This window comes from Melanerpes formicivorus, unplaced genomic scaffold (genome assembly GCF_026170545.1).
Source record: "Melanerpes formicivorus ecotype bairdi unplaced genomic scaffold, bMelFor1.0.p_v2 SCAF_572, whole genome shotgun sequence".
NCBI classification, from domain to species: domain Eukaryota; kingdom Metazoa; phylum Chordata; class Aves; order Piciformes; family Picidae; genus Melanerpes; species Melanerpes formicivorus.
The window spans coordinates 80,559-88,771 of record NW_027142924.1 but is presented as its reverse complement, the minus strand read 5'-3'; the positions used below and the strand labels follow the sequence as shown (position 1 = coordinate 88,771).

Genomic DNA, 8,213 nt, shown 5'->3' with positions numbered 1-8,213 from the left:
TCCCCTGTCACAGCCCTGTCGTCCGCTCTTGGCACGTGGTATTCGACTCCTCGAGGCGAGTCCCTGGTTATCCCAGCTCGTTCTCTCTCAGGGCAGTCTCTCTGGTGCTGGAACTGGGCAGGGATGTGGAGAAGAATCAGGAATCAGTCTGACTTTGAAAGGAAAAGAGAAAAAAAATCAGGAACAGTCCATTGCTGCAGGGACAGCAGGAACAAGTACAGGTGGGATGACCCAGGAGCTCTGTGGGTTGCTGTGCAGTGCGTATGTTGAGTCCTGGACGCCAGGCTGGTGTTAAGCCAGGAGGGAAAGAGGTTAGACTTCTAACTATTCGCACAGTGACTATAATGCATTGATGTGTGTTGCCCCCTCTGAGTTCATCCTCTCTCAGCCGGAGCCACGTTCTGCTGTGGGATATGCTGAATGTCCCCAGTTTCCAACATGCTCCGCTAGGTGTGACCAGGCCTCTTGGCAGAGGCCGCCCCTGGGGTTGGTTTGCCTGGCGCTGGCAAGCCCTCCACCCTGTTTTTGCAATGGTCTGTAACCCCCCACAATCGCCCACCCCCACGTGGCATCGCGGTAAGAAAGACAGAGACAGCTGAGGGGCTGCCCTGCTTCTGATAGCCCCGACCCACGGACGCCCTTCTTGGTAGGGTTTGCGCCTTCGGGACGCAGCTGAGTTTTTGCTGCGCCTCTCTGTGAGAGCTGTTGCGCGGCTCTGCGTCTCCGAGCGTGTTCCCCGTTCCCCAGGATTTACTACGCCCCGATCGCCTTGCAGTCAGTGCATTTCTCCCTGGCCATCAACCAACCTCTAATGCCTGTTGCTCTCTAATTAAATCTTTCGATGGTTTCAGCTTTCTGAGCCTGTGTTGGTACGACTCCTGCTCAGGGCACCGCGAGAGAGACAAACCCTCCTTCTGTCCTGTGGTTCTGGGAAGGGTCCTGGCACTCGCAGGCAGGCACCAACGGGGTAGTAACTGTGAAGTGACGTCAGCCTTGCTTGGTCGACCAAGTAGAAAGCAAAGAGTCAATCGGTAAGGAGTGGAGCAAAAAGCAAAGCTTAGCTCTCAGTTACTCATGTTGTAAAGCTGTGAGTAGGTTTCCCTGCACCCTAGAAAAACACTGCACAGGCATCTCATTTTCCTCTGGCATTCATTTAACTCGCAGAGCTGTGGGGGAGTTACTGGGAGACTTGGAAAGGCAGTGGGAGCACTAGGAAGGGAATTTGGAGTTACGGGGAGGAACAAAGACGACAGGTGCCACGCTAGAAGAGCACTTACTGTTACCGGGAGAAGACCCCTCCTGACTCTTCCTGACTGCTGCTCGCCCCGGCCGGCCCGCCCGCCGCGGCCCGCCCGCCGCGGCCCGCCCGCCGCGGCCCGCCCGCCGCGGCCCGCCCGCCGCGGCCCGCCCGCCGCGGCCCGCCCGCCGCGGCCCGCCCGCCGCGGCCCGCCCGCCGCGGCCCGCCCGCCGCGGCCCGCCCGCCGCGGCCCCCAAACGGTCCCGGCTCGGCTCCGGGAACCTCCCTGCAAGCAAAGCCAGAGCGCGGTCCTGCAGCTGCCAGAGGAAAACCCCGGAGAGCTGTGGAGACAGGCACTCACCTAGCACAGAGCGAGCAGGAACCCGATAGCCCCGGCGGGCCAGTGAGCGCCGTTTTAAAGCCGCCAGCCCCGAGCGCGCGAACAACCATCGCTGCGACGCATGCGCTGAACCCATGGCAACGATCGCGACGCTATCGCCCTGGCGGGACCGGAGCCTCGCTGCGGCGCAGGAGTTGTACCCATGTCAGCGCTCGAGTCAGGCTCTCTCTCCCTTTTCCCTTCTCCCCCTAACAACTTTCCAGCATTTCAAGCGTTCAGCGCGGTTCGCTGCAGCGCTGAGCGCCCTCGGGGCGGCACGCGCCGCGGCACGGCGGCGGTGCCGCCTGTGACGCACGCGGGGGCGGCCCTGAGCGCTGCCGTGGGCGTGGGCAGCAGCTCGGCCCGGCCCCGTTCGGGATGTTTTGGCATTTAAATCGAAACCCTACACCGCGCGCAGGTAAAAGCCTCTGTTTATGATGGGTACGGCCGCAGGCTGTGCTTATAGCTCAAGCCCCTGTGTGACTTCATTACGATTCTCACAGCCTTTAAAACAGAGAGGGGAGACGGGGGCTCGTTTCCAAAGCTTTGTGACACAGCAGTCGCTCCAACTCCTCCCTCTCCAGCTGGAGAGGGTCTGCTCTGCATTGCCTCTCACGGCACTGACGCTGTGAAATATTCTGTGGTCCCCTCTGAGACTTGTCAGCGGTTTAGGGGGGTGCCCCCAGCCCTCACCTGCTCCTCTGCTGCAGCATCCCCCTGCCCCATGTCCGCCCAGAATCCCCCCCGCTCCCTTTGATTCTCCCCCCAAAAGGCAGAATGTGAAGCAAACTGCCCGGCCAGCAGCTCGGTCCTTTCCTAGTCAGATGTGTACACATCCCCTCTCCCCCCGAAGGGGAGCTCTGCTGCAGCAATGAAGGGGGTCAGGGAAGGGTCCCCCACAAACAGCTGCAGCTACTCCAGCCCCCGTGCTGCCGGCTGGTGGCTGCCCCACGGTGGGGAATGTGCCAGAGGTCGATGTCTCTCACACCCAGTTTGGGTTGGACCCCTGGGCAGCGATGCTCCGCCCGAGGCCTCCATCGGAGGCCGCAGGCAGGTTCCTCGCTGCTGCCTTTGCGCCTCAGACGCAGCCGCCCTTGGATCCTCCTGAAGCCATGTGGCCTGCTGCGGTGCTCTGGCGCCCCACAGGCTACCCCGAAAGCTACTTCCTAGACTGACATGGAGCAGAAAGAGAGCAGAGTTTTCTCCTGCTAGGCACAGGAGACTCCCGTGTGGGAATGCATGCAGGGACCCCCCTGGTGCAGCAGGAATCACTTACTGGTGCAGCAGGAATCACTTACTGGTGCAGCAGGAATCATTTACTGGTGCAGCAGGAATCATTTACTGGTGCAGCAGGAATCATTTACTGGTGCAGCAGAAATCACTTATTGGTGCAGCAGGAATCACTTATTGGTGCAGCAGGAATCACTTATTGGTGCAGCAGGAATCACTTACTGGTGCAGCAGGAATCACTTACTGGTGCAGCAGGAATCATTTATTGGTGCAGCAGGAATCATTCATTGGTGCAGCAGGAATCACTTACTGGTGCAGCAGGAATCATTTATTGGTGCAGCAGGAATCACTTACTGGTGCAGCAGGAATCATTTATTGGTGCAGCAGGAATCACTTACTGGTGCAGCAGGAATCACTTACTGGTGCAGCAGGAATCACTTACTGGTGCAGCAAGAATTATTTATTGGTGCAGCAGGAATCACTTACTGGTGCAGCAGGAATCACTTACTGGTGCAGCAGGAATCATTTATTGGTGCAGCAGGAATCACTGGTGCAGCAAGAATCATTTATTGGTGCAGCAGGAATCATTTACTGGTGCAGCAGGAATCATTTATTGGTGCAGCAGGAATCACTTACTAGTGCAGCAGGAATCATTTATTGGTGCAGCAGGAATCATTTATTGGTGCAGCAAGAATCATTTATTGGTGCAGCAGGAATCATTTATTGGTGCAGCAGGAATCACTTACTGGTGCAGCAGGAATCATTTATTGGTGCAGCAGGAATCATTTATTGCTGCAGCAGGAATCACTTACTGGTGCAGCAGGAATCATTTACTGGTGCAGCAGGAATCATTTATTGGTACAGAACAGGCAGTTTACAGAGGGGAAATCCAGCAGCCCGAGCACTTCCCTGGCAGTCCTGCACCACTGCTGCTCTCTGAGTTTGCTCCATCGTTATCTTCATCCCGTATCAGGTTGATCTTCTCCAGCAGGGAGGCAAGCGTCCCCCTGCCTCACGCTTCAGGCTGTGTACTGCAGTCCGCTCTTCTTTATCACCAGGCCATCCTTCCAGTATCAGCAGCCTGTTGTTCTCCCTTGTCCTGAAACCCTCCTGGGACCCTTTCTGCTTTCCTACGCTCCCAGTGCCCTTCACCCCTCCCCCGGAGGCACTGCACAGAGCCGGCGCTCGGTCCCAGAGAGACTGTAGAGCACAGCTTGATGGAAGATGCACCGCAACACACCCAGCACTCCTTTCTCTGCAGGAACAAGCAACAACCTCTCGGCAAGACTCAAGATGCTTACACAAGTGGCTCCACGACGTGTCTCAGATCCATCTCACCTCATCACCTGACATGTGGAGTCCTTGGGTGAGCCAGAAAGAGAACCAGCCTTGGCCAGGGAGAGCGAGAGCGTCTCTTTCCCCCCGGAGCGGACGGTGGCTTGCAGGCATCAGGGCTGCTCAGCAGCCTGCCAGGCGTCCAGGCCTGGGCTCTGAGAAGGAAAGGGGAAGGGAGAGGAGAAGAGGGGAAGGGAGGGGAGGGGAGGGGGCCTCAGGGATCGGCCAGTTCCAACCCCCCTGCCATGGGCAGGGATGCCTCACCCTGGATCGGGCTGCCCAGAGCCACCTCCAGCCTGGCCTCCAAATCGCCCAGCGATGAGGCTACCACCACCTCCCTGGGCAACCTGTGCCAGAGCTTCACCACCCTGATGGGGAAGAGCTTCCTCCTGGCATCCAATCGGAACCTCCCCCCTTCTGGGTTTTGTTCCATGCCCCCCAGCCCTGTCACTCCCTGACACCCTTGAAGTCCCTCACCTGCCCCACTTCCCCTCTTCATCCCCTCAAACCATCGGCACCTGGGCTTAGCTGGAGTGTCCTCCCACCCCAGGTGTGGCCACCTGGCCCCTCCCACCCACTCTCCTATTTAATCCCCTCCCCTAGGAAGAGCAGCCCCCTTAGGATGAGACTGCCTGGGCTGAGGATCCTTTTCTCATCCCTGGTGAGTGTCTCTGGTGCATGCTGGGTGATGGTGACAGAAGGTTGGGGTCCTGGCGGCCCCCTGGCTGTCAGGGCCAGGGCTGATGACTGCCCCAATCCCATCCAGGGGTGCTGGCTGGGGTTCCCTGCTGGGGCTGAGCTACTCTGGGTGGTGTCTTGGCTGGTGAGGGCCTTGCCCCTGGCGCTGGGCTGGGGGCAGAAGTGGTGGTGGTGGTGATGGAGCAGGAGCTGTGATGCTAACTGCACGGCTCTGACCTGGAGGCCCCTGGAGTCTGTTCTCCTCCCTCCATAGTCCTCTGCTGCTCTGCCTCATTTGCAGAGCCTCTCTTCCCCCTCACTGCCTCCCTCCAGAAAGAAGGGAAGGAGGGAACAGCCGTGAGGCAGATCTGGAACTGCTTCCCCTCACCCGTCAGCTCTGAGCAGGCAGCCCCCAGAAAGGGGCAGGGTGGGCAGGGAGAAGCACAATGCCGGCGAGAACAGCCAGGACAGGACTGCATCTCCCCCCCTGTGCTTCTGTTCAGGGAAGCAAATGCAGAGGGGGAAATAGTTCAGGCTGGCTGGGAAGCCTCTCTCACACCTCTGGAGAGGAGGAATCCCTGAGCAGAGAGACTGAGCAGGGAATCCCCGTCCTGAACACGCAGAAGCAGCACGAACCAGGCTGGGATGGGCCTCGGGGAGCGTCAGGTCCAACCTGCCACCCAGGGGAAGATGAAATAGGATGGGAAGAGAATTAACCAGGTTGGAAAAGGCCTCAGAGATCCTCGAGTCCAACCTCCCACCCAGCCCCATCTGATCAACTCGACCATGGCACCAAGGGCCCCACCCAGGCCCCTCCTGGACATCTCCAGGGAGGGAGACTCCACCACACCCCCCCGGGCAGCGCATCCCCAGGGCCAACCTCTCTTGCTGGGAAGAACTTCCTCCTAACCTCCAGCCTAAACCTCCCCTGGCACAGCTTGAGGCTGTGTCCTCTTGTTCTGGTGCTGGGTGCCTGGGAGGAGAGCCCAACCCCCACCTGGCTACGGCCTCCCTTCAGGTAGGTGTAGAGAGCAAGAAGGTCTCCCCTGAGCCTCCTCTTCTCCAGGCTAAGCAACCCCAGCTCCCTCAGCCTCTCCTCACAGGACTCTGTGCCCCAGCCCCCTGCCCAGCCCTGCTGCCCTGCTCTGGACCCTTTCACCTGCACCCTGCTTATCGTGGCACCCCGCAGAAGGCTCTCTGGTGGAAGACTCCTGGGGGGATGGCTCCCAGCTGGTGAAGAGCATCTACAGCCCACACAGCTCCAGGCCTCTCAGGCTGTGCCTCTCTCTCTCCAGGAGTGAGGGCATCCTGTCCCCTAGGCAGGGAAGGAAACACAGCTGTGAAATCAGAGCAGTGGGGTCTGAGACCCCCAGGAGAACCCAAACCGAACCTTGGAGCTGGCCTCAGAGCTCCTCTGGGGGAAGCTATCGCTGCTAGGAGCGCAGAGCCCCCCCGGCGCGGCTCAGCCCTCAGCCTCCTGGAGGCAGCACTCGCCGCTGCCCATCTGCAGTGCCGACCGTGACGCGCGGGGACAGCACTGAGCCACCGGGCGGCGGCACAGCTGCGCTGCCAACCGCTCGCAATGTGGCTGGGGGGGGCCCGGGGGGAGAGGGGGGTCCCGGGGCTGCAGGGACGCCGAAAACCACAGTGAGACCTCCCCGAATCCTGCAGGACCCCAAAACCTTCAACCCCAGAGACCCCTAACCCTCACAGCCCCTCCCCAGCTCCTTTGGGACCCTCCAGAGGGCCCCCCCCAATTCCCCTTTCACGCCCCCGGGACCCCCGGCGCCGGCACCCCCGGGAGCAGCGCCCATCCCACCTCCCCCCCTCTGCCCTCTCCCTTTTGGGGGTCCCTAAAGGACCGTGGGGGTCCTGAGGGGTCCCCAAGGGTCTGTAAGGGTCCTTGGCTGTCCGCAGGGTTCTGGGGGGGTCCATAGGGGTCCCCTAGGGTCTGGAGGGATATGTGGGGGTCCCCAAGGGTCTGCAGGGGCCCGTAAGAGACCCCCGCGGACCGCTACGGACTCTTAAGGACCATTCCAGACCCCTGAGGACCCCCGCAGAGCCCCACAGACCCTTGGCGACCCCTGGGGACCCCCGCGGAGTCTGGTGGACCCCTGCAGACCCTTACGGACCCCCCAGAGCCCCCCCAGACCCAGCCCCTCCCCCCAATTCCCATCCCACCTTTTTCTGCCCTTCTGGGATCCCCTTCAGACCCTCCTGGGACCCCTCCCCAATCCTTAGGAGCCCCTCCCGGACCCCCTCAAACCCTTTTGACCCTCCCCCGCGCCCCCCCCCCCAAAAACCATCCCCCCTGCCCCCTCCCCTCGCTGGGGTCCTCAGGGGTCCGCTGCAGCCAGCGAGCCAATGGGAGAACCCCAGGGGCTGCACCCCTGCCCCACCCCACGGGGACCCTGCCCCACGGATCCCCGCCCCCTAGCTCCTGGCCCTGCCCCCTAGCTCCTGGCCCCTCCCCTTCCTGCCCCCCGCCCCCCCTCATTCACCAGCACCAGTTCGAGGCACTGGGAGCTGCTGGGAGGTACAGGGATGGGCTGGGAGGGGGATCAGGGGGACTGGGAGTGCTGGGAGGGGGACTGGGGGGGACTGGGAGCCCCTGGGGGGGTGGGGAGGGGGGACTGGGAGCACTGGTCCTAACCCCAACCCCCTAACCCCCTAACCCTCGGGTACTAACCCCGCCCCCAAGCCCTAACCCCAAGCCCTGCCCCTAACCCCCCAACCCTAACCCCCTAACCCCTAAGCCTAACCCCCTAACCCCAACCCCTAACCCTAAACCTAACCCTAACCCCCTAACCCTAACCCCCCCAACCCTACCCTAACCCCCTAACCGTTAACCCCAACCCTAACCCCAACCCCCCCACCCTAACCCAACAGAACAGTTGCTTTTTTCAAAGTTTCATCCTACTTACTCCCTTACTTCAAAGAACTTACTTCTTTGTTAACTGCTTAATCTGTCAACGACTTAGATCTTACTCGTTCAAGTTTTCACACTTCACTCCTCTTACCAACAGAGATGACTTCATCAGGCCCAAATACGTCATACACAAGGATCAAGACACAATGATCTACAAACACAGCAAACCCTATCCTCACCACTGTCTTTTACAATATGCTTTACAGGTATGTTACATCTTCTCTTGTCTAAGACGCTCAAAAATCCTAAGTTGTTTTATGTTAGCAAGATTCTCCTTGATCTATAAAGATAAAGCTGGCCAGGCTCCATCTCCATAAGTAAAGAAAAATCTTGCATGTAAACAGCAAAAGTGAAAAGGCTTCTTTGCCGGGTCAAAGGTGACATCTTGACTATTCACGGTTCTGCCCGGTATAAAATTGACCGTA

The 8,213-nt window shown here is 59.8% G+C and overlaps 1 long non-coding RNA gene across 3 annotated transcripts; it reads right to left on the bottom strand.

Moving 5' to 3' along the window:
- On the bottom strand, positions 1-1,911 carry LOC137460377 (uncharacterized). Of its 3 annotated transcripts, none has more exons than XR_010992817.1 (3): positions 1,599-1,911; positions 807-996; positions 1-152 (listed from the first exon to the last, which is right to left on the bottom strand). It is a non-coding gene; the product is annotated as an uncharacterized lncRNA (long non-coding RNA). The 3 variants fall into 3 exon arrangements; XR_010992816.1 differs by having other exon boundaries at positions 807-992; XR_010992818.1 differs by lacking the exon at positions 1,599-1,911 and adding an exon at positions 1,278-1,310 and having other exon boundaries at positions 807-992.
- Positions 1,912-8,213: the final 6,302 nt, after the last annotated feature.